The sequence below is a fragment of the Coenobita brevimanus genome, chromosome 80 (assembly GCF_032717465.1).
Source record: "Coenobita brevimanus isolate Jiangsu-jjx chromosome 80, ASM3271746v2, whole genome shotgun sequence".
Lineage (NCBI taxonomy): Eukaryota > Metazoa > Arthropoda > Malacostraca > Decapoda > Coenobitidae > Coenobita > Coenobita brevimanus.
In genome coordinates, this window is record NC_137033.1 from 3,643,614 (window position 1) to 3,670,844 (window position 27,231).

Here is a 27,231-nt window from a genome sequence, read left to right on the forward strand (position 1 = left end):
GGTGGAGACGATAGGGTCTAAGTACACGCAAGGGATTAATAAAGAAAGTTCCTGTGAGGTAGGAAGAGGACTGCAGTAAGTCCGGGAATATGGTGAAAGTGAGAATTCCAATGGAAAGAAGTTCAAGAAGGGTAGAGAGAAATGCTGGAGGAGGAGGAAAATTCAGGCTAGAGACGACGGATTAACGAATCATTGAAGGAAAGGGACTAAAAAGGGTAAGTGGAAGGATAAGTAAAGAGAACATGAGGATGGACAGACTGGAGTGGCTGGGAGAAGGAGTGTTGATGAACTGTAAGTAGAATCTTGGGGGTGTTATTGTGGCTGTTTAAACGGGCCAACTCTTGGATCAGGCGTACAGCAAAAGATGTAAAGGAACGAGGAAAGGTTCTAGATGGATGAGCCATGGGATAAATGGTCGGTTTGGAAAGGCGTCACGGTGGCAAGGAAAGGATTATTGAAGGAACAAGGACGATCTAGGACACTGAGTGGAGGACTGCATTGGGCCAAAGGCGGGGCGAGAAAGTACTGAGAGGGACTGAGTATGACTAGAAGGGCTCCTGAGGAGAATGGTGAAGAGAATTAATCTGGGCAAGAAAGAGGCCGGAGGAGGAATGAGTAAGGCAGAAGGTTGAAAAGGTTAGAGGGCAAGAATGTACCTCAGGAGAATAAAATAATCCACAGAATAACATACCTAAGTGATGCCTTGTCCTCTAAAGGGTCAAGGGGTCTTAGAAGGAAGCCAAAAGAGGACTAAGCAGGGCACGAGTGGGGGCTTGTGGAGTACTGACTATGACAAGAGGAAGCCTTAAGAGTCTTGGTTAGGGAAAGATGGCAGTTGAGAAAGATTAATTAGGACAAAAAGGGGCTTAGGAGAATTGAATAAAGCGGCAGAAGGAAGATCAGAAATAACAAATAAGAGATCAGGTAGCTGGGCAGAAAAATAAAAAAATGCAAAAAAATACTACTATGAGGAGAGGGAACGTTGTATGAGTGTCAGATGAGGGAGGGGAGAGCGAGGGAAACAGGCGAAAAAGGCTGAAGAGAAGAGAAGGGAAAGAGATGAGATGAGAGAGGAGAGAAAAATAGGGGACGCGAGATGATAAAGGAGGGAGAGAAACAAAATCGAAGGAGAGATAAAGAGATGAAAGGGAACTGATGGGAAGGGAGAGGCGAGAAAGGATTGAGGGACAAGACAGGGGAAATAAGAGGTGAAGGGAGAAGAGAAGAGATGAGAAGAGGAGAGTAGCATAGGAATGGAGACGAAGTGGGACGAGAGAGGACGAGGAAAGGAGGGACAAGAAAGGGAAAGAAAAGTGACGGGAAAGGAAGGGAAAGAAGTAAAGGAAATGGTGATAAGTGAGGAAAGAAGAGATGAGGAAGATGAGAGAAAAGGGAGGAGAAAGGATGAGGAGAAGGAAGCGACGGAAGAAAGGAAATGGAAATGACAATGAGGAGCAGGTTATAGATGAGAAAGGGAACACACACACACACACACACACACACACACACACACACGCACAGAGAGAGAGAGAGAGAGAGAGAGAGAGAGAGAGAGAGAGAGAGAGAGAGAGAGAGAGAGAGAGAGAGAGAGAGAGAGAGAGAGAGAGAGAGAATCAGAAGGGGACAAGAGAAGAGAAGGAACAGGATTAAATGGCCAGAGAGAATCAAATTAAGATGAGTGGGATGGCTGGGAGGGAGGGAAGGGAAAGAGGAGGAAGGGGAATTTTGCGGAAAGGTAAGCAGGAGCAAGAGAAGGAAAAGAACGAGAAAGAAGACAACGAAGAAAAAGGAGGAAGCAAAGAGAAAGGAAGAAAAAGGGGAAAGGAGGCGAAGGGACATGAATAGACTAACACGGAAGAGAAGGGGAGGAATATGTAAGAACGACAATGGATATCATGAAAAGACGGTATCATATAACTAAAGATGATAAATAAAGAATGAGATATGAAATAAAGGGTAAAAACTAGGATGAGTAGCTAAACGAGAGAAGGATAAACGCCTACCTAAGAAAGGAAATGCAGGCAAAGAGGAGTAGTAAGGCTGAAGAGGAAATGATGTGTCAAATTAATGAAGGAGCAAGAGGGGCGGAGATGAGGCAGGCAAGTGGTCGTCAGCCACAGGGAAAACAAATACGGAAACCACAGAGACGGCAGGAAAGGAGAGAATGGCAGAAGAGAGGGAAGGAGGAGAGGAGGGAAAAGGGAGAGGGGAGAGGAAGTGGGACAATAATGGAGACGAAGGAGGAAAAGAGAAGAAAGAAGGGACGATGGGAAAAGAAATTACAAGAAGAATAAAATGATGGGAAGGTAGACTGAAAGAAATAGAAAGTGGAGAGGAAGGACAACGAGGGAAGAAGGATAAGAATGAAGGTAAGGGAAGAAGAACTGGAAAGAAATAGGATAACGAAGATGGACAAGAATAAAAGAAGGCTGGGAAGAAGAGGAATGAAAAGAAAAGGAAGGAGGACACATTTAGGACGCACAAGAAACGATGATAACTAAAAAAAAGGGAAGGAGGGCAAAAAGGAATGACAGGATGAGAAAGAATGAAAGTAAAAAGGAAGTAGATAAAAGGAAGATGGCATGAAGGAAGAGAAGAAGGGCAAAAAGGATGGAAAGGATGGCTGGAAGGATGGGTAGGAAGGCAGAAAGAGAAAAAGGGGGCAAGAAAGAAGAAAAGGAGGGCAAAAAAGAAGTAAAGGTGGGCAAGAAGGAAGAATACAAGGAAGGAAAAGAGAGCTAAAATGAAGAGAAATTAGATTAGAAAGAAAATGAGGAGAAAGATATGAGGAAATCAGGAAGGAGACGGTAGTGATGAAGCGAATGTTATAGAGTAGGAAGAGGTACAGGACAGAAGGCTGGAGGAGTGAGGAAGTGGTGGTTAATTAGGTGGCAGACACACTAAGGGAGAAACAAAATCAGAGTATGGAGAGAAAGGAAATAAATGATGTGGAGGAGGGGAAGAGAAGCACAGAATGAATATCAGTGGAGATTAAAGATTGCCAATATATAAGGGAATGCAATTTGGTCCGCACACAACTAAAGTACAGCGCTGTACTTCAGTGCAAATAGCTATGATGATTAAAGAACATACAAAAAACCTACAATCCCTAAGTTTGTGTGTTAATGTTTTGACGTTTTACGAGAGAGAGAGAGAGAGAGAGAGAGAGAGAGAGAGAGAGAGAGAGAGAGAGAGAGAGAGAGAGAGAGAGAGAGAGAGAGAGAGAGAGAGAGAGAGAGAAGCAGCAAAACAGGGAAGAGGAAGGAAGGAAGAGAGGGAGGGACGGGGTAGCGAAGGACAGGAGAGGGAAGGAGAGAGGATGAGAGGAACAGACAGCTGAGCAAAGCAGGGAAGTGGGAAGGAGAGAGGGAAAAGTCGCGAACAGGAGAGGGAGGGCGGTACGGAGGGAGGGAGGGGGAGAGGAAGAGACAAAAGAGCAAAGTAGGGAAGAAGGAATTAAGGAGGAAGCAAGAGGAGTACAAAGGACGTGAGAGGAAAAGACAGGAAGGCTTGTGGGATGAGACGGCAAAGGAGAGGGCACAACGACTTGAAATAACACAGCATGGAAGGGATAAGGAGGGAGGAGTGCAGGGGGGAAGGGTGTCCAGGGGAAGCGGGGAAGCGGAGGGGGAAGGGAAGGACGTTCAGGGGAGAGAAAGGGTAGTAAAGGAGGAAAGAAGACTTCAGAGACAAAGGGTATGGAGGGGATGGCAAGAGGGCTGAGGGGGAGGGAAGGCAGCGGGAGGGGAAGGGTGTGCCAAGGAAGGGAAACGTGGGAGTGCAAGAAGAGTCTGGAGAGTGGAAAGGAAGCTGCGCGCAAGGGGAGGGAAGGGTGTGAAGAGAAGGGGAAGTACGAGCGAAAGAAGAGGAGAAGGGAGGGAAGAGAAGGTCGAGCTCTCAAGTACAGGATGTGAGCACATAACCCGCCGCGAAATTGAAACACGCAGGTTACGAGAGGCGTTGCGCTCAATCCGCACCATAACAGGCACGAAACATGGAAGAATGACAGAGGCAGAAGAAACATCATATTCAGCCAGTAATTGGAGTGGTGGCAGTGTTGATTTTGGGGATCGCGGGTCACGGTTCGAGTGAGTGAGCTGGGCGTTTCAAAGACTCAATCTCCGGCCAGGGAAGAAATAACTCCTTATTTTTAAAGTGCCCAGACATTTTTAGATTCCGGCAAAAACCGTAGTTCATCATGTGATTGTTACGTCATCTCCTACGCTTTAATGCAGTTCCCCAAATATTCCCCAGTTCCTTTACCTTCCTGAACCTCAGAGTTTCGTAACCCCGGAGTCTAAGAGCTAAAAGAACACAACAACAAGGTACAAGAAGGAGTGATACTTCCTGACGTTCGAGGGGGAATTAAAAAAAAAAAAAAGTAAAAAGAAGAATATAAAGTCAGCAGGGGATTGTCAGCAAGCTTTTTCTTGTGCTAGAATCTCCACAGCTAAATTTAATCATATGGTGTTAGTCATAATTATAAAAATATTCTTCAGTGAAGACAATAGTGATATACATGAATAAGTTATATATACGCAAAGACTAAGCCTACACAGCAACTAGCACCAAAAGATGACCTAAGACAGCGTTACCAACCAGGTACAAAACTATACCAGAGAGAGAGAGAGAGAGAGAGAGAGAGAGAGAGAGAGAGAGAGAGAGAGAGAGAGAGAGAGAGAGAGAGAGAGAGAGTGAGAGAGAGAGAGAGAGTGAGTGCGATGTCAAACAATCCATTGCACACCACCACAAAAAATCCTCAGAAAAAGACGCCGTGACGAGGAGGAGAGCCGCGGGGTGAGTGAAGCCGTCAAAGCGAAGTATGTGATGTGATGTGATGTTCGTCGTAAAACAGGGCGGGTAACAACTCCGTGACGCGGCCTTAAGTACCACCTTTACCACCGCCGTCAGAAGGCAGCAAAGTGAAGAGAAGATGGGAGGTGGGGGAGGTGAAGGGTGAAGAGGAGATGCAAAGAGACAGAGCTAAAAGAGAAGGGAACGGCGGAATAGAGGAAATGGAAAAGGAGAAAGATGCGAGGGGAAAGCAACTCTGTCGGTCAGTGGCAGAAAAAGAATAGTAAGCTACTGCTGCTCCACAGCTTTTCCACAGAGCCTCCTCGTGATTAGCACCAAATTTTAGTGTTAAAGTATTGTTACAATCAGCCATTTAAGACGGAGAAACGATATTTTTAGGTCAAGTTAGAGTACATCACGTCAACACATTGATTTTGGTCACGCCTAAGAAGGGTTATGCTCTAGAGCAACCCTATTGGTGAAAACATTATCGAGAAATGAATGTTTTTAAATTACTGTCATACGTATTCGTGTAATCCATTATGTTCGCCATGACACTGAAAATGTCCCGTACTTTTCATGTACGTTAGTTTAGATGTACACATTGCCCCAGATACATACAAATACTCTTTATTTCTAAGAGCAGTAGTATTGGCTGCAACAATTCACCTCACCGGAGCAGGAATGCGTGGAGTGAGCAGACAGGCGTGGGAGGCATGGACTGGGATTGCTGTCGGTGGCGCAGCTGGGATGGAAGGGAATTCTTTTTTTTTTTTTTAAGGAAGGGAGAGAGAATACAACACAGTGAATGCAGGCTGGTGCTGTTGGCGCCAACGTTTTTAGCTACAGGTTTCACGCAGAGGTTAAGTACTGGAAGCTAAAAAAAAAAGAAAAAAAAAAAAGAAAGAAAGAAAGGAGTGCAACATCCGCTTCCACTAGTTAGCTTACGACCCTATATCTGACTCTGACTTTTGTTTGACCTTCGACAAATTACTTTCTAAATCGAGTTGCTTCATACTTGCCAAACCCTTAACATTCCACTAGGTTTGATCTAAATTAGGTCAAAACTTTGATCTTGCCCTAAGACCTTGGCTCCTGACCTTTAGCTGTGACCTTGACCTTCAGCTGATTGTTCTCAAAACAGAATAATCTTATTCTTGTCTTATCACCATCCTTTCCAGAAAGTTTGACCTAAATCAGAAAAAAAAAACTGCTCCAGATGACACTGCCTTTTGACCTTGGCCTTTGAGCTATTGTTCTCCAAAACAACAGGTTTACTCCTTGGCTAACCCTCAACCCTTCCACCAAGTTTGGTTAAAATTGGATAAAAACTGTTTGAGTTATTTTCTTAACACACACACACACACACACTGGTAGGACTTTGAATTTGTCCTGTGGTCCTGTGGCAACTGTTCTAAAAATTGAGTCACTTCACTTTTGTCTTCCTCTGAACCTTATCCCCAAGTATGGTTTAAATGAAAAAAAAAAAAAAATGTTTATATTGATTTTGCTGGCGTAGGATTTGACTTAACCCGAAACTTGAACCCTTGACCAATTGTTAAAAAAAAAGAAAAAAAAGAACAGATTTCCTCACTGACTGACCCTCAACACTTCCACGAAATCTGGCTAAAATCGGATAATGCCTGTTTCATTTAGTTAACTATCTCTCTCTCTCTCTCTCTCTCTCTCTCTCTCTCACACACACACACACACACACACACACACACACACACACACACACACACACACACAGATCAAACCAAAATACCCGCTCTCGCCCAGGAAGCACTGGAACAAAAACAGCGAAGTAGGCAGGACCGTCTGAGCTGGTGAATGCTAGGGCTGTGAGTGACGGTAGTATACTAGCATAAGGTGAACGTTGTAAGTTGGCCGATATTGATGTGGTGACTGTATTTATCGAAGAAAGAGAGGAAAAAAAAAGTGAAAAGACAGCAGAAGTAGTAGCAGCACGCCGCTCTCATTCACCAAGCATCCTACGACTCAGGTAAAAATGTAATTAAGAGTGAGAGAGGAACAGGGAAGGAGACAGGGAAGGTGTGAACAAACTCTCCAGTCACACAGAGGAACAGGGAGGCCGCCAGGGAGCCTCGTAAACCAGGCCCAGCAGGCAATTTTGGGGTCCGCGGTTGAGGTGCTGCTGCTGCTGTTGTGGCTGTTGGTGGTGCTGTTACTGTGCTCACTCCTGGGAACATGACCGATGGCGGGAGGAAGAGGAGGTGTAAAGGGTGGGGAGGGTTTAAAGTGGGTGGGGGGAGTTAAAGGAGGTATGTAGGTGGGAAGTATGTACTGAAGAAGAGGAAGTAGGAAGGAGGGGAGAGGAAGTAATGGGAATTGCGAGGGAAAAGAAAGAGGGGAGTAAAGTGGTGCAGGAAAGCTGGGATACGATGTGGAAAGAAGGAGGGGTGAGGGAAGAGGGGAAAAGGGAGGAGGTGAAAGGATGGAAGGAAAGGTAAGATAAAACTGTGGGGGGGAAATAAAAGAGGAATTAAATAACTTAGTAAAGGCAGAAAAATGCTATGACATAAGGAGATTAAGAAGAAGGTGTAACGGGGATAAAATAGGTGATGGAATGGGAGATGGCGACAGCTAAGAAACAGGGTTGAAGAGGAAACCAAGACAGGGAGAGGGAGGAAGTGAGAATGAAGTGGAAGATGGCGAATATGAAGACTGTGAAGATGAAGAACAGTGAAGATGAAAAGCATGATGGCGATGAAGAAGATGGTGGGAGCAAAGACGATGGTGAAGAGAATGAAGAAGTGGAAGGTGAATGACAATCAGAAAACAGCAAAGGAGATGGAAATAATAAGGAAGAGGAAAACTGTAGAGAAAAGGAAGACAGTGAGGGAGAAGAAGGTGCATGGCAGGGAAGATGGTGAAAGAAAGGAAGGTCGATCAGTGCCTGGTATAGCTAACGGGAAAACAAAGAAGGAAAAGAAGGAAGTGGGCGAGTCTGGTGAAGGGAAAGGCAAACTGGTGAACAACAGGACGGTGCATGATAATAGAGGAGGGAGAGGGAAGATGGTAGGGAAGAGGCAGGAGCAGAAGCTTCTGGTGAAGGGAGAAGAGAGGAAAAAGGAGAGGGTGAGGGAGGGGAAGCTCGACGGAAGACCAGTGATAAACAACTACAGCAGCACTGGAAAAGTGTGTGTGTGTGTGTGTGTGTGTGTGTGTGTGTGTGTGAGAGAGAGAGAGAGAGAGAGAGAGAGAGAGAGAGAGACAGCTTAGGGATTAAATGAAGTGATTGGAGATGTCAACCGCAGAGCTGACTGTGACTGAAATGTTGTACGGTATATATATATATATATATATATATATATATATATATATATATATATATATAAATATATAAAGTATATATAAAGGTATCGGTAGGTAATAAAAGACATAAATTACCACCGTTCAAAGCAGTAGTACAGTAAAAATTAAGTAAATAAATAAAATAAGCAAATGTTACTTCCGTTGCCGTACTAAATCCCTTCATTGTCAGGACAACTCTTGTACTGTATTCTAGTTAAGACCATGATATTATGAAGGTCAGAGCGAGCCATAAGGTCCTGAGTGTTAAGACAGTCACCATAAACTCTCATGGTGGACATAACTCTTGTTATTCTGTTCCAGGTATTGCCAAGCGACTTCATTTAGCTGAGAGTGAATTATAAGAAGCTTAAAGAGTTAACACAGTATTACGTAAACCAATTAAAAAATAAAAGTTGCTTTCCTTCTCGCAACTAACATTCTGACACATAGGTCGAAAAAGTACTGTATATTGATGTATGGATCACCCTGTGAGGAAACTGTAAATATTACCCTTTCTATATTTTACTTTTCGAAATTACATATATATCCCCAGTACTGAATGCTATACAGTTTGAGGTACTAAATATATAATTCCATCTGTATCTGAGAAATCTAGTTCTTTTGATATCTACCGGATCATACGGGCGTTATATATACTATTTTTTTTTTCTTAGGTGCACGGAAGAGAGCACAGACATAGGCAAAAAAGGGAAATAAGAAACAATGGACCCCCCCCCAAAAAAAAAAAAAAAAAAAAGACGGAAGAACTTACTAAAATCTATCTATCTATCTATCTATCTATCTACTCGTATATACAGAGGAATGCCTGGTACAAGAAAAAATGAATACGATGTAAACAAGTATGAATAATATACATGAAATATTATATGATGAAGAAGAGCAAATAGGATAAGGAACATTCTAAACAAAAGAAGTAAAAAAAGCATACATCATGAAATTTTAAATAAGAATAAAATAAGGAAAAATACTGAATAAGGAGAAGAAATTAGTAAGTAAATTACCAAAAGAACACACACAAGAATCTGTATAGATGTATGGATAATTTTAATAAACTCCCCAAAAGAAAAACATATTTGGGAACAATAAATACAGAAGTAAAGAAAGTTTAAGAACATGAATAAAGAAAGAATAAATAATAAGAAAATAAGGAGAGAAGATCAATATTAAACAAGGGGCAATCCACTAATTCATCCTCGACCATACAATCCATACTTTATTCAAGGAGACGCAGTTCCAAAACGCACTGGTATTTTCTCGGTTTTATTTCACTTATATCACATTTGGCAGTAATATAATGTGGCGAGCTGAATACACCGAGGCATGATAAACTTGAATTCTTGATACCACATTACTCGAGGCAACGGGACCAGTGCACGCGATGCCCAGCCCAGAACGAGCGAATGTAGTTTATCGATAAGCCATTCTGGGAAGCACTGTCGCCTGCCCTACCTACATAGCTACCTACCTACCTTCCTACCTCCCCGCCCTCCCCTTTCCCTTAACATCTCCCAAAGTTATTCTCAGACTTCATCTACACTTAGTATTGCAATTGGGAACTTGGATATAACACAGCTTCTTGCGGACATTATTGTAGAGTATGGGTCTTTGCAAAATTGAATAACCAAACCAAATGCCCCTTGTGCAGTCCACAGACAATAATTCTAAGTCGTCTTCTTTCCATTCTTACCCTCCCCATCCAAGTTCTTTCAACCACCCCAGATCACTTCAATCATCTCATCCATACTCTTTCCTCTCCTTTCCCCTTCCACACCACGACCCTAACTCCAGTTCTCAACTTTCTATTTAGTTCTCTTGTTCCCTCCTCTCCTCATCCTGCACCCACCACAGCCCTCGGTTCGCTCATCTCAATCGCCAGTTTATCACCCATATTCTTCCCTCTTTTCTCCCTCTCCCCACAACAGCTCTCATATCACATCATCTCAGTTCTCACTCTTCCATGGTGCCACCTCTCCATGCCTTCCCTCGTGCTACACGGGCATCTGGTAGCGCTCATGACTGGCATGTCACTCAGTCATATTGCAGAACTTCTGCCTATCAGAATTCTTTTATTCCCGGAACTGCACCTCTCTGGAACTCGCTTCCCCAGAGTTGTTTCCCTCCAAACTTCAACCTACAGCTGTTCAAGTCTAACTGTTACAGATATTTTATGAACAGAGGACACCAGTAATCTGGCGTATGGATTAGTTTTTGTATTCATTTGTTTTTCCTTCCTCTGTTCTGTTATTAAAGAAAAAAAAACTATACCTCCTCACTCCTCACTCTTTCCCAAATTGTCTCCTACTCCGCATTCCAAATACAGTTCACTTTACATCCCGATTCAAGTTCCTCACATGCAACACTTCAAAAATCAGCTGAGTTTTAACTTTCTCCCAAGTTGCCTATATTCCATTCTTCTATTGAACCAACCGTCACCAACTTTCCCTACCATAACACCTGCCTCCACCTCTAGCTAATTTACCTTCAACCTCAGTCCTGACCTATCACCCTCCACCGATCCACCTCACTTCCCTCTCTTAATATCAGTCCTAAACTCACCTTACTCCATGCCAATTCTAGTTTTCTTCCCTAGTCAGTCTCATTCGTAACTTCATCTTATTCCACACTATCACTAAATCCTTCCCTCTCTCAACCAGTCCTTACCCCACCTCGCTCCAGATCATCCTGAACGCCTTTCCTTCTCTCAGGCTCAGATCAAACTCCACGTCGCTCAACCTCAACTTCAACCCCCTTCCTTCTTCCATCCATAATCCCGTCTCGCTCCCTCCAAGCCAAATCTAGCTCACTTCCCTCCTTAAGTCTGAGTCCTAACCCCACCTAATTCCTTTCCTGCCCTCATCAGTCCCAACTGCATCATTCGCCATGCCATCTCTAACTCACTTCCCATCTTCAATCTCAGTCTAACTCAATTTCATTCCACTTTAACTTAGATTCGTTTCTCTTACAGTCCTAACATCATCTTCCTCCATGCCAAACCTAACTCTATCTCTTTGCAACTGCAACTCTCACTTCATCGTTCCCAAGGCTCAACTTTCCTTTAATTCCCCTGTTTCAGTTCCCCTCATCTCTCACTCCAACCTTCCCATTATCAACCCGACTCTTTATCTTCCTCCAACTCCCTCCTTACCTAGACTCTTACAGCTTATTACTCACCGCCTCTCAGACCCCAAGTCACAAGCGCATCCCAGCCTTCATTTACATTTACATTAATTTCAACCCCTTGCTTCCAATCATCTCCCATCGTAAAGCCCGCCCCTCTTTTATCTCCCTATTGGTAACCTTCACCCTTACCTATCACCACTTCAAACTAAAGCTTACTCTCCACACTTACCCTCATTCCTCAAGCTCCAACCCTTCTTTAACTTCACCCACTCAACTTAGTCATTATCCCTTCACAAAGGTCCCTCCTAAACTTAATAAAATCGTCTGTTAGTAACAGTACACCTGCGATGGCTCAATCGGTACTGTATACACGTCCTGCGATGCGTGTACCTTTAGTCCAGGGTTCGAACCCACGCTGCGGTGGACATTTTAAAAAAGAGTTTTGATAGTAAGCCCCATCATATTCTTACATTTGTTAGCTCCTTGTTGGTCCTGCCAAACGCATATACTGATTAATGCTCACAGGCTTAGCCACTGAGGCACTTCGAATTTAACAAGCATCGCTCTTCCCTCAGACACCCCTCTCTATTCGTATTTCGCCAGCATGGTAAAAGTTTAAGTCTGGTTCTCTCTCTCTAGCTGAGAAGGTCGGTTTGTAGTGGGCCTACGATGGACTGATACCTAATATGGACTGATATAAGTATAAATGGAACAGAAAGAATGATATCAAATTTATATCCTCTGGCCATACCACGTTGAGTACACCGCTTCCCGTCCGATCAGCGAAGTTAAGCAACGTTGGGTCTGGTTAGTACTTGGATGGGTGACCGCCTGGGAACTCCAGATGCTGTTGGCATCCCTACGTGTCATGTGGGGTTGGTGGAGGATTAGTGACCCTCCCTGTAAAAAAATTAACTCTAAGCCCTTGGCCACCCCGTCTGGGATACATGGCGTCTGGCAATGAATGAATGAATGGTTGAAAAGGCTACCCATACACGTCATCTCCCCCATCAACCCCTTGCTCCCCATCTCTCCCTAGCGTGGAGGCACAGGGCCCCGGCGCGACATGTGACATATGGGGCCAAGTTAGAGCATTAGTACAAGGTGTGGGGCGGGGGTGGTGGCATTACGAGGTCATTATGGCAACATGGCCTTAATATGCCACTTGGGGGAGAAGGACACCCGCTAAAAATGCAAATGAGGCCTAACGGGGCATGGCAAGTGTGTCTTTACATTTTAGCCTCTTTTTATTAACATTACGGCGGGGCGGGGGATGGTTATTAAGAAGACTAAATGTCCGAGTGCTCGATGTCACTTAGGGATGAAATTTTAGCTTATGACATGCTATATTACACGGCTAATGGAAAGTCTAATAACCAAACAATTAATTGTTATCAGAATTATAACACACATATTTTTAAGTTGGGAGGGACATGCGCTACTAAAGTGTCCGTAGGTTTGCTGCATCTGAGTCACAGCTCGCACAGGGCCCTTATGTGGATTGCTGCTCTCGCATGTGGAAGGCCTCAATACGTTTTTTTTTTTTTTTTCTTTCTTTTTTTTTTAAAACCCCGTGGAGTCAAAAAGCTTTCTGTCTTTTTAACATGCCTTCTCTCACTTCCGTTTTTCAGTGTCCCTCTTTTCCCCAGTGTTGCATCTCTCTCTCTCTCTCTCTCTCGTCGCTACTACGTGGATCACCTTTGAACTCTCTGCCTCCAGCTCGCCCTATTACGGCAGGCACGTTGCAATCGTCTAGTTACCGTTTTTCTGTCCAACTCTCTAATGCAAGAGTAAGTGGGTGTTATTTCTTCATTATGTTCAGAACACGTCAACTCAAGAACTCTTCCTTAGTCTGTCTTTCTCTCAGTCAGCCACTTACAGTCTACTAAACGTACGGTGCCCAGGTGTCCTGAATTGAGCGGATCAAATTTTAGTCTTTTCTTGTTCAGTTTTGTTTAGAAGGAATGCCTTTTTGTAGGCTCTCAGTCATTAGTTCATTCATATGACTGAGACCCCTACCCTACCTTTCCCCATCTTGCCGTCAGTGTCTGCAACGTCAGGGGATAAAAGCTCCTCTCTGTCAACACCACTACCATTGTCAGTGTGTCATACCTCACTACTTCTAGTACTACCACCTCTAGTCCACCACCACTGCCTTTGTCATCACTACTTACCATCACAGCCCAGCACATAACTACCATCTCATCAGTGCATCATGCGTGTAACCTACCATTACTAATACTGCCACTACCAGTCTACCTTCACCACCATTACCACAGTTCCACTACCACAGCTATCACAGTCATCACTAATAATACAAACACTAAAACTGACATCATTAATACCACCACATTTCACCACCACAAATGCTTTACTAATACTGTACACAATCGCTTCCACGAAAGCATTGACCTCTCCACTGACCATCACTTTCGTAACTATCGCTACCATCCCTTCCACCACCATAACTATCACTACCACTACCATCGTCAAGTTATTAGGGTTGATAAAGATCTTGAAAATGATGAGCCCAATGCAAACATAACATCGTCGACACAACCACTGGCTTTTCCGTTCACGGCATAGCTGTTACCCTCGTTACCATAACCTCTGCTGTCACTTTCTTGGTAGTGTTGATAATAGTCTTGGAAATGGTAAGAATGTTGCAAACCTCAGTTCCATACACACACAGACCTCTCCGTTTATCAGCACTTCCACAGTCAACACTTCCATTATCATAAACAGGTGGTAACGTTGATAAAGAGCTGGAGAAGCGGCAGACTACTCCAAATGTCTCATGGAAAAAACTTATTCTCCACTTAGAAAATAACAGCAGTCACGATGACTACTATATCTCTACTGTGTCCTACCATGAATCTAAATAGTCTATGTTTCTTTTTTTTAATCCATCTCTGTTTGGTCTTCAGCGATATCGTTCCCCAGTGTGTTGGGGCTTGTATTTAATTGTAAAAATAAAATTATGATTAAAAATGGCAAAACAATGAAGAATCTAGATAAACACAAAATGCCCCAAACATTGGCTTCTTCATTAAACTCTGGAAAACATAAATGTTATTAAGTGACTGTTAAGATATAAGGATGGAGGAAGTACAGAAACTAGAGATTAAAAAGGGCACAGAAACAAGAGCGCAAACGTCTGTAGCTGGTGGAATGTAGAAATGGGTATAAAATTCTGAACTTCCTCCCATCAAAAAGTTATCTCGTGTGTGTGTGTGTGTGTGTGTGTGTGTGTGTGTGTGTGTGTATCTTATCTTGCCTCTGTACTTTTCCATCAATTCTTCTTGATAATCCGTTTATATATATATATATATATATATATATATATATTGTTTTCTAGCATATTGCCATTTCATGGAAGCTAGCTACCCAATACACATTAGCTATACTATAAAACGAATTTTAGCTACGATAATCACTACTGCTATTACTGATACAGTATTTGTTAAATGCCTGCGTGGAATGGAGCAAGAAGAACAAGTAGGATTTAACATATCTGAGATGACGTCTGAATGCAAGAGTACTCGTATGTTTTTAGTCTATCACTCACATACTGTAGCTCGAATGCTGCTCTAAATGTGTAGAAAGCATCCCCGGCTGTTACGAGGCGTTTTGGTATGCAACACGCTTATGTAGGCCTTGTCGATTTGAGCTTATGACTGATGGGGAAAAAAAAAAAAATTGAACAAAGTAGATATTTTTTTGACCTGAGATCGCGACACCTAAGAGGGTTAGCGGGGCTCAGCGTGTAGCTTTGCACTTAAATAGCCAAGATCTTTTTGTCGGTGTGCTTAAAGCTGTGCTTCGCAAGCATTTTTGTGTGCTGATCTTTGTGCCTCATGTATGTGACGCCATTTCAACCTGCGCCATCGCTTACTGGTAACCACCACTTCCACTAACAAAATTATCGCTATCACTACCATTGCCCCATCCATCATTGCCGTCAGTGTCTTAGTGGGGGTGATAGGTCATGGGAAGGGGAAAGTAAGAAGAAGGTGAAGGGGACGGAGGTCAGACTAAGCCAAGCTGATCACCTTTCACGACACTAACATCTGTCGCGCCAGTCTGATGTCATTCAACCATTCGAGCCATAAAAGAATAGTAACTTCACCGGTTACAATACTGCTGAACCAGAAGAAAAGAATGACAGGCAAAGGATGTAAGCTTGAAAAGAGAGAGAAGAGAGAGAAACGAGAAAGGGAAGGCAGATGGAGGCCAAAAGGAGTAGTAGGAATTAGTACAGGGTGGTGGACAGAAGGGAAACAAGAGTAGAATTATCTGGGACGTGCGGCGAGCCTCCTGTTGGATCCTCCACGTCAAATAACCTTATATGGGACCACTTTTATGTGTCAATAGGCTTAAATTAAACACTTTTACTAAAGCTGTCGCTAGATGGCGCCACCTCAGGTATCAGCTCATGACAGATTTGGATTCTCCATGTCAAATAACCTCATATGGTAAATCACTTTTATATCTCCAAGGGCCTCTTTTTATACAAATCAGCCAGAAACAGATGAATAACAAGAACGCTGGCCGCTCGTTGACCTGCTGGCTATCGCCACATGTAAAAATAAAATAGCTACGAGATGACAAATGAAGTTTGAGCAACGAAGTTGAAAAGTGAGTAATAAAGTGAACTTGTGAGAAGGCTGGAAAAAGTGGGAAATAGTTCTCTCTCTCTCTCCAGGAACAACGGGTGTCACGGAGAGTAATGTGGTGGCGCCGTAGGCGGTGGAGTGTGGAGTGAGGGAGGTGATGTGAAGCACAGCGTGGTGGAATAAGTTTTGCATGGTGGAGTGGCGTTAGGTGAAATAGTGTCATGGAGTAAGTTTTGTTCGGTTAAAGGGAGTAGGGTGGAGAACAGCGCGATAAGATAAGTACTCTATGGTGAAGTGGAGTAAAGTGGAGCTGTTTGAAGCTGTTGGTGGAAGAATCTATCACAGTGCCCTGAATTATTTTCACTGACAACAGATTAGTTCAGAGACATCAAGCACAGTGTTTTCTGAATCGGCGGAGAGATGCAAATCGGAATCTCAAGCCTCAGAAGCATATCGTGTGAGAACTAGGATGTGTAAACCTCCATATTAAACGACATTGTACAAATATATGTTACAGTACATATCATAACAACATTAACAGAACTATTCTACAAAAGGTTGCTATGCATTTATCTAACTATTCATATGTGACTGCTCCTTCACTTTATCTTGAGGCAGTCTCACCATTTCCGTTGCTATTGTATCATACTACATCATACGAAAAACAACGAATGCAGTTTGGGTTTGTGGAAACGATCACGATCCTGTCTACCTTTCCCAGTACGGAATATTTGCTGTGTTCAGAGAGTTATATTTTTTGCTATATAATATATATATATATATATATATATATATATATATATATATATATATATACCAACATCTACGGCGAGGGCGACCAACGTCACATACCTGTTAGTGGCATTATGTGAGCAATAAACCTCAACATCCCTCGAATGTAAACCCTCACAGGCTCAGTCCGGTTGGAACGCCTTAACCCACCAAACTACTATAGTAGCCGCAGCGAGAAATGAACGCTGTGGTGGGGCAGCCGGTCATCCGGGGATTCCCCCACTGTAGCCATATCCACATGTCACCGACCATAGAGGTAGGATGTCACCGACCATCGGCCACCGCTGCAGCCCCGCTCCATGATCCTTACCCTGTGTCTCTGGCTTTCTCTTTCTCTCTCGGTTTCTATATAAACTGCTGTATTTCCGAAACTAATTATGAAATTATTATGACTTTTGTTCCACACCACCACTGAGGTAAAAATCAAGGAGAGTTTTCTGTATAAAGGTTTCCCCCCCCTTGTCTGAGGGCAGGTCAGTTCTGGCGAGTGTATAATTATAGGTCAGGCGGAGGTATCGGCAAGGCCGCACTCCCCCGCTCATATGCCACATTTAGGAGGGGGGGGGAAACCTTTATACAGAAAACTCTCCTTGATTTTTACCTCAAAGGTGGTGTGGAACAAAAGTCATAATAATTTCATAATTAGTTTCGGAAATACACCAGTTTATATAGAAACCGAGAGAGAAAGAGAAAGCCAGAGACACAGGGTAAGGATCATGGAGCGGGGCTGCAGCGGTGGCCGATGGTCGGTGACATGTAGATATGGCTACAGTGGGGGAATCCCCGGTCATCCCAGCTGCCCCACCACAGCGTTCATTTCTCGCTGCGGCTACTATAGGCGCCATGTGGTATATGGTTACCTTCCAGCTTAGTAAAGTGTTTCCTAATATACAAGAGACCATTTGGCTTGTCACTAACTGTTGAAGCTTGCTATGGTACTTAGTTGTGTGTGATACAACGGAGCATGCGAACTCAAAAGGGAAGTGAAATACCTAATGCAGAATTTATTGACGAACTAAAAAAAAAAAAAAAAAAAAAAAAAAAAAAAAGACCCCATTAACTCTTCAGTCCGGGGATTTAGTTCATTTTATCCAGCTCGAGAGATCCTTGGGGCTGAAAAAGATTATATATAATGTTCTACTGTGACTACGATTGATGCAAGAAAATAAAAAAAAATATCCCAGTGCTAAATCATTTAAAAAAATCTTTAAACTGTATATTTCGTCAATGAGAAAAGATTATAAAGTTTGCCAACTACCAATTTTATAAAGAAGCAAAACGCTTTCCCAGCATGTAACCAGGACGTACCATTTTGTGAAAAGGCGAAACTCTGTCTTTATCATGGTTAGTCTTCTTTGTATATCTTGAACTAGTATCTGAACCGAAGGCACGCTAGAAAACGAAAAATAAAAGTTTCGCGTAACTACTTTTCATTCAAACAGTGTATCTGAACAAACAAATGCTGTTTGTAAGACAGAGGCCAGCGCTGCCAGACAGAATACCCAAAGTGGATTGGTAGGAATAGGCTAAGTTTTTTAATTTTTCAGCTTTCTTTCCTTCCTTCCAGAATCTCTTATCCTGATATTTTGCTCTGGAAAGAAAAAGGATTACAGGAAGGAAGGAAGGAAATTGCCAAGGTAAAAAAATATTATATAATTAAAAATGAAAATAAAAACCATTATCTTAATGCACACTTCGTGCATGAGTAGTCATTACGCAGGGCACACAGGACTTTGACGTCAGCCACAGATACTATGGATGCAGCGACCAACAAGGATACAGTCAGAGACGAAAGCCTGCCTTCTTCTCCATATGTTTCTACTTCAACCCAAGGCATGTTCGTCATTTCCCTCCCTGATATATGATACCAAAGAGCGTCATCTCTGGGCAGAGAAACGGGTAGTAACTTTCTCAGTTTAGGAACATTAGCCGACGGAGGGAAGCAAGAGGAGGTAACGACGAAATATTAGCCTAATTTTTGTCCTCGACTCTACGGGGAATCGAAAACGAATTTCGTGGTTATCTCTAGTTCATGGAAAATTATAATTATGATAGGGAATAATACACCAACATCATACGGTTTTTATGGACTGAAGACATTAGAAGATGAATGTAACTGGAAACAGTAAAAAAAAATATGTAATTGCCATAGCCAGTTTATTAACTTTAACTTGACGGATTTTTTCGTCGTTTTGCAGTTTTTATGGCAGACGATACATCCTTTCCAGAGCGCCTCATCGTAACCAGCGCTACAGTCTGGTGCTGCAGTTTAGCGTTCAAGATAAAGAGACGGCAATGTCAGGAAAAATTAAAGTAGGCAGAGCATGATAGGAAGACTGATAACTATAAACAAACATGAAAAAAATAATATTACCTGATACAATATGCTGGTATCAGTAAATAAATAACTCTGTATTACGTCAAAAGAATATTGTCGTTATTCTGTGCATGATATAATATTTCCCTTTCCCCATTACCACAGCACCGTTTCTCATTTCCTCTCTGCTTCATAGCCTTGTTTACCCTACTGGCTCACCTTACAGCTTCTCTCCACACATCCTGGTTTAATCCCACCACGTACCTGGAAAAGAGAGAACAAAATTAATATTATGAGAAGAAAAAAGATAATAATAATACTAAGAAGAATTTAAATCAATACTACTACTACTACTACTACTAATAATAATAATAACAAAACAGTATGAATAATAATAATCCATCCATCCATCCATTGCCAGACGCCATGTATCCCAGACGGGGTGGCCAATGGCTTAGAGTTAATTGTTTTACAGGGAGGGGCACTAATCCTCCACCAACCCCACTTGACACCTAGGGATGCCAACAGCATCTGGTGTTCCCAGGCGGTCACCCATCCAAGTACTAACCAGACCCAACGTTGCTTAATAATAATAATAATAATAATAATAATAATAATAATAATGATAATAATCATAACAACAACTACCACCACAAAACAGCCTTCAAACTTTTAATAACGACAGAATGATTACGGGAAAGAGACTGGCAGAGGTATAAGAGTGTAGCTGAGACGTGATGGAATGAGAGGGGGGGTATCAGAGTTCCCTTGTTATTGGACTTGACATCAACGCCTCATCATCCTGCCACTAGTCCGCCAACAAATCCTCTGCCCGACCCTTTCTTAACCACGATGTCGTCTGTTTTATTGTGTTCTTGCTACCCACGTATGATTTTATTGTGCTTAAGAGAGCTCCCTCGAAATGAAAAGGTTTGGTAAACAGCAGTCCGAAGTGAAATCTTATAAACTCCCTTCCCCCCTCGTGTCTCTCTCTCTCTCTCTCTCTCTCTCTCTCTCTCCAACTTTACTAGGCTAGAAGAAAAAAACTGAATACTACCAGAGATGCAGACGTGGAGTTGGTTGGAGGTAATGGCTGTGAGGTGGGAGAGGGGGTGGAGTGGAGTGGGGATGGTGTGGAGCAGAGCAACGCAGAGCATGGTGGTGTGGACTGTGGAGAAGAGTAGTGGGGAATGGAGCAGGGTGGTGCAAGGGAGGAGATGATGTAGGGTGGGGTAGGGAGGTGGAGAATGAAGGTAGGGTGGAAGACACTGAAGGAGAATGGAGAAGGGTGGAGCTGAGTGAGGAGAAATGAAATATGAAATGTGGTAAAGGAGAATGGAATAGAATTATGGGAGTGGAGCAGAGTGGAGCAGCTTCGGTGAGAATGGAGTAAAGAGGAGCAGAGTGGTTGAGAGTGGAGTAAGAAGGAGCAGAGTGGGTGAGAGTGGAGTAGGGAGGAGCATGGTGGAGAGTGATAGAGACGTCAGAACTCTCGTAAAGCCTGTGAGAGGAAGTGCTGATGGTCCACGGTTCATTACAGGCTGACGGCCGAAGAATGGTGGCTTGGGGGGAAGGGGGAGTGGAAGGAGGGGGAGGGAGGAGAGGAAGGAGGGGGAAGAAGGCGAGGAAGGAGGGGAGATAGTAGGGAGGACGGGGGGAGGGACGAGGAGAAGGAGTGGAAGACAGGATAGAAGATACAATTACTTAGATGTGAGGGAATTCAGCAGGGGGGAAGTGGAGATACGGTAGAAGAAAGACTGTGAGTTAAAGGAAGGATGGAAGAGGTAGTTGGGTGGAAGAGGTTATGGGATGAGAAGGATGAATAGAAAAGGAGAAGATGGAGGAGAAGAAGGGATGGAAGAAGGAACAGTTATGCAGAAGGGAAGGGAAAAGAAGGTTTAGTGAAAGAAGAGATGGAAAATTCACAGAGAACAGAAGGAAGAGATGAACAAAGGGAGAACGAGGGGATGAAGAATGTCAACTTGAAAGAAGGAAAGAAGAGGAAAGAGAGAGAGAGAGAGAGAGAGAGAGAGAGAGAGAGAGAGAGAGAGAGAGAGAGAGAGAGAGAGAGAGAGAGAGAAAGTTGTATAAAGGTAGAAGTTAAAGGAAGAATGGGAGTAGGAAGAGGAGGCTGGATGGAAGAAAGCAGACGAAGGGAAGAATGGGGAAGAGAAGGGAGAAGGAATATGGTGAATGACAGGATGGACGGTAAAGTTGCTGGACTGAGGGGGAGGGAGGAAAAGAGAAGAAAAAATAACGTAAGGGAGGAGGAAAGGACAAGAAAACAAAAAGGAAGGGGAATGAAATAAGATATAATCATAAGAGCAACGGTTGAAGAATGAACGGAAGGAGTGTTGTGAATGAGAGGTAGGGCGGCAGAAGGCACTGAGAGGGAGGAAATTTGAGCGGGAGGGATATGGAGTGAAGACAGTTAGGGAAGATTTTATATGAAGATAGTAAGAGGAGAAAAAGAGACAGTAATGGAGAAGAAACGGTGTGGGAGGAAGGGGGGAGGGAGGGTGGGAAGGAAGAAATTGTAAATGAAAAAAAAAAAAGAATAAGTAAGGACACAAGGAATGAAGACTAAACAGAAATAAAGTAGAGGAAAAAGGAAAGTCATGAGAAGATAACTGATGAGAAAGGGGAGTGGGAAAGGAAAGTTAGAGGAGAACGAAAAGAAGTGAAAGGAAAGAGGGAGGAGAGGAAAAGGAAGATATAAATTAGATGAAGAAGAGAGGAAAGCAGAGCGAAGAAAAGATCAGAAGAGGAGGAGGGAGGACACGGAAGGGGAAAGGGCGAAGAGGAAGGGAAAGGAAAAGGAAGGAAAAGAGAAAATGTCAGGGGAGGAAGGGAGAAAGAAGAAAATATGAGTTGGACGAGGGAAAGAGGAGGAGCAGGAGAGGGTTAAAGAGGATACGAAGGAAAAGCAGGAAGGCGGAAGGATGGAGGAGAAAAGAGAGTTGGCTGTGCGAGGAGTAAATAGGAAGAGGAAGAGACTATGGGGAGCAGTGTAACAGAAAAAGAAGGGAAGACAGTGAGAGGGAGGAGAGAGGAATGAAGAGAAGAAGAAATTGAGTGAAAGGAGAATGAGAATAATTATGCAATATGGGGAAAAAGAAGATAGAAAAAGAGGGAAGGAAAGAAGGTAAATGAAGGTTGCAAATAATAGGAAAGTAACGACAGTGGTCTAGAGGGACGAAAAAAAGAATTAGAAAAGAAAAGCGAGGGCAGGAGAAAAGGAAAATGAATCAGGAGAGAGGAGGCACAAGAGGTGTAACGAAGGGGAAGAGAAAAAGCTAGTGCAAGGAATGGAAACAATACTGACAACAGGATAGACGACGAAAAACAGAGGGAAGAGGATAGAAGAAGGACGGGAGAGGGGGTACTAAGTAGAGGGACAAAGGACATGTTAAAAAAAGGAAATTAATGAAAGGAATAAAGTATGGAAATTGAAACTGAGATGAATGAGTAACGGAGAAGGGAGAAGAAGGAATGCAAGCAAATGATCAAGAAGTAAAAATAACCGCAGGAGGGGAAATAGGGGATAAGGAGAAGGAAATGTTGGGGGAGGAGGTGCAGACTGTAATATTACCAAAACATAATGGAAAGGAGGACAAGGACTACACAGACTGAAATATGCAGAATCAAGGAAGTAAGTGAGGAAGGGCATTTGGAACACACTGAGGAAAACATAAGAAGGATAATGAAAAGGAAGTGGCTGAAACAAGGAAAGGAAAAGAAATTGAGTAGAAGGAAACAAAGAATCGTGCAGTGGAGTAAGAAACTGAGGAAAGCGAGACAGGGAATGAGGAAGCTATGAATGATGGTCGGGGAGAGAATGAAGGAGATAAAAGTGAGGGACTAAAGGGGATAAAATTGAGGGTAGGAAAGGATGTGAGGGGAATTAGAGTGAGGGTGGGGAAGGGAAGGAATGCTGGAGATAAGAGTTAGGACGGGAAATAGGGAAATATGAGTTAGGGTGGGGAAGGGAGGGAATGAGCGAGATCAGAGTGATGGAATAAAGGGGATATAAGTGAGGGTAGGGAAATGAGGGATTTTCATAAGCAGATTGAGGTAGGGAGGGATCGTGGGAGGTGAGAGGGGGAGGGGCAATGATGAAAGAAGGGATGGAGTGAGAGAGGTAAATAAGGGAAGGATGGTCTGAGGTAAGGCAGGGAAGAGAAGTCGTGCTAGGTGAAAAATGAAGGGGTGGCATGGAGTGAGGCAGGAGTGAAGGAAGTATGCTGGGAATGATGAAGGAGGGGTGGAGTGGGGTGAGGAAATGATGAGGGAGGGGTGAGCCAGGGGAGAGGGAAGGGAATGGACAGGGTGGAGCTTTAACAATGGTCAGGTCATTACACAGTTACCTCATCCATGCTCTTCTTCTCTCATTCCTCTAGACACTGGACTCACTTCACCTTTTAGCACCCCACTCTCAAAATTCCACTCCTAAAGACTCCACTCATTCCACTAAGCAGTTCACTCCCTAATGTTATAATCTCTTCCACGTTACTCATTTCTGTAAAATCATCGTCAGTCACTTCACTAAAACCAAATCCACTCACTCACTACCTGCATCATTCCCTATCAGTCAATTCCACTCTTATGTAACACTAATATTTTCACATACACCACTTACAACAATCACACTAGAAAACACCATTAACTCACTCACTCGCCCACTCACTCTCCCACACACTCAGCTCACTCGCCCGCTCACTCATCCACTCACTCACCCCTCTAGCACCGTGACCCGTCTCTCAGCTATACTGTCACTCCTCACTACTGTCTGCACTTACTCCACATAAAAAATTGATTCCACTCACACCATTCACCCACAACATGCCAGTCCATATGTCTCTCCATCCACTGGTATTCACTCCACTATTCCACTCCCACTACTCTCCCACCACATGCCAATCCACTTCACACTCCATAATCTTCCACTCGAACCCCTTACGTACATTCCACCCGGACCCATTCACTCCACTCTGCTTCACATTACAGCAGCTTGCTCGTACCAGCTGGTTAACAATTCATGCCACTCTTAACTCCATTTTACTGTAAGATGAGCTGAGCCATTTTACTGACCTGAATCGATTCTGCACTTATTCCCTTTTGTACGATAACCCCTCTGTCTCTGTCTCTGTCTGTCTCTCTACTCCAGTTCGAAAAGGCTCCCTTACTCTAGATATAATCCGTCAATGATGACAAGAATATACCACAAAATATGACATCATCGTGGTGACGGCTGGTTAGATTCGGGATAAGGGGACGTGAAAATGTCTCCGAGGTTTTGCGGTACACTTCTCCCTAAGCGATTTACTCTGTACATTACGCCTGCATATCCCCATGTATGTTACTGAAGCAAACTATACCGATATTAAAATGATATAAACGACATACAGGAGAATGTTAAAGTGTGCTATAGAAGACGTATCGCTAAAGAATAGGTGCTGCGAAGCCTGCTATGCAATCTGGAATATGGCCGGTACTCGTAAGACTTGTTAGAAAGGGTGGTGGTGCTGGTCCCTTACCCGTATTCATACTGGCACGAGGGACTCCCTAGGGCTTTTCATTTCTCATTATGTTTATCTATTTCGTCTGTTACGCGTTCTTTTTTCCTTGTATATTATATAGAACTTTTCAATATAGATATAATTTGCAGTAGTTACATACCAGTGTATTAGAATACTAATTCACAACAAATCGCTATGGAAGAGGTGTTACTAACTCCTATGGCAACGAGAAGGCCGTCCCCTGTATGAATTTTGCTGATGGTGATTCCTGACAGTTACATTCCGGTTCCTATGGATAGAGTTTTCTACATGGAAAGCACCACAAAATGGTGTTGGAGATATGACTCTATACATATCAGGTGAAGAGAAGAAATGCCAGTAGTTAGCCTCACCAACTATGGTGGAAGTATATCAACAACGTGGTAAATGACACTTCCTAACCTTTAAAAAGGTCACGTGTGAAGCAAGAAAATGAAATACCTGTATGTTTAGATTAGCGCACGTGCGTGTGTAGTGTCCAACTCTCATGTGTGGGGAGGTTCCTCACATGCAGCCCTTCTCAACAAGGTGAAGTCATAGGCTTTTGGTCTCATTAACACTTACTGGCTCACTTCAACCTCTGTCTCTTCGCCGCACTGTTGCATCTTTATCTTTTTTCTGTCGCTACTTCAATGATCACTGCTCCACTGAACTGTCTGCTTGCATCACGTCACCACTATGGCGGGCACATAGCACCCGTCTAGCAACACTCTCTCATTCTTTTTCTGTCCAACTCTTTTATCCAGAAGTTAACCGTTACTCTCAGTCCTTCACGTATGTAACATAGCAGCTCTGGAACTGTCTTCCTCAGTCTGTATTTCCTACTACCTATTGCCTACAATCTCTCAGATGCAGTGTGCCCCGACATCTTGAAATAAGCGGATCTTGAATTTGGCTCTCTGTTATCTTGTTTTTATTTGTTCGTGAAGGGAACAATCTTGCGAGCTCCTAGCCAATGGTTCCTTCTTCCTTGCATTAAAAAAGGAACAAAGAATTAAAAAGTTCTCAACCGATCTGAACTAACGTTGGTGGAAGGGTTGAATGTTAACCCATGAGTGCACCTAATGTTTTTAAGAACACCAGGTGAAGGGTCGAGGTCACTAGGGTAGGTCAAACGTTCACTTAGCAAAATAAATATATCTTTAATATCCAGTTCCGACCAAACTTGAGGAAAATGCTGACGGTAAGGCATGATTAAAGTGATTCAGGTTTGACTCAAGTATGTCAAAGGTCAAGGAGACACGGAAAGATCACAGGGCAAAGTCAAAATTCGACACGTGTGGATGTTTAACAAAATACGAGAAACTCAAACAGTCCTGATTTGAATTTAATTAAACTTAATGGAAGGACTGAGGGTTTGTCAAGGAGTATATATCTTTTTTTATTTATTTTTTTGGATAAGTCTTGTCAGGTTAAGGTAACAGGACTACAGTTACGGTATCTTTAAAAACAATTCAATGCACTATTTTTTGTAATTACTGAATACATGAAAGATTTAAAACTGGATGTGGTCAATACATTGTCTATCTATCTATCTATCTATCTATCCATTTCTCTATCTGTCTGTCTGTCTGTCTGTCTGTCTGTCTGTCTCTGTCTCTCTCTCTCTCTCTCTCTCTCTCTCTCTCTCTCTCTCTCTCTCTCTATATATATATATATATATATATATATATATATATATATATATATATATATATATATATATATATATATATATCACTTCGTCTCACTCAGTCTGAGGATGTAATATACCTGTACGAAAGTACTCACTGTCGCTCCTTTTAATTCTCCTGTGGTTATTTTGCATATATATATATATATATATATATATATATATATATATATATATATATATATATATATATATATATATATATATATCTGTAGGCTATGTCAACTTGTTTTTTTTTTTTTTTGCCTATTTTTACGGCACTATGTGGAAGGGTTAAGGTTCAGCCAAGAACAATGAGATTTAGTTTGGCCAACAGTCAGTTAAAGGTCAAAGGCACAAGGCAAGGTCATAATTCGACCTGTAAGAAAAAAAGTATCTAAACTAATTTTTATCTGATCTGGACCAAATTTGGAGGATGAGTTGAAGATCACCCAAAAGGTTGACCTAATGTTTTCTTAGACCAATAGGTCAAAGGTCAAGGTCACTGGACAAGGTTAACTTGAACAGTTTTTTGTGTATTTAGACTAAACTTTGTAGACGGGATCAGGTTAAAATAAGGATACAGAAATTCGATTTTACGAACAATTACAGGTAGTCAGTGGTCAAAGCCATACAAGAAAAGTCAAAGGTATAGGTCACTGGGCAAAGTCAACTACAAAAAGGTATGCTCTGATTTGTACTGATGTTGGTGGAAGGGTTAAGGGTTAGACGATAATGAAATAATTCTTATTTATTTATTTATTATTATTTGTTTTTTTGAGTAATCTGTCGAAGGTAAAGATAAAATAATTGGTCCTATGATCAGTTGAGGGTTCCAGGTGCATTCCTTGAGTGCTCCTCCTTGTTTATTACCTCCGCCAACAAAGCTGGAGGAGGTTATTAATTCACCTATATTTGTCGTTTGCTTGCTTGTCAAGAAGATATCTGCAAAAGTTCTCAGTGAACTTCAATGACACTGTGGAAAGGTGGGCCACGCCCCAAGAAAAAATTATTTAAATTTTGGAAAGGATCCGGATCCGAATC

At 42.7% G+C, this 27,231-nt stretch overlaps 1 protein-coding gene and 1 non-coding gene across 2 annotated transcripts in view; one reads left to right on the forward strand and one right to left on the reverse strand.

The window, feature by feature from the left end:
* LOC145409243 (fibroblast growth factor receptor-like 1) overlaps nucleotides 1-27,231 on the reverse strand; it is a gene marked incomplete at its 5' end in the record, with an annotated part of 174,839 nt that overhangs the window by 95,130 nt on the left and 52,478 nt on the right. The gene's annotated exons all lie outside the window — the stretch shown is intronic.
* On the forward strand, nucleotides 11,991-12,109 carry LOC145409453 (5S ribosomal RNA). Its single transcript, XR_013899108.1, has one exon. It is a non-coding gene; the product is annotated as a 5S ribosomal RNA (ribosomal RNA).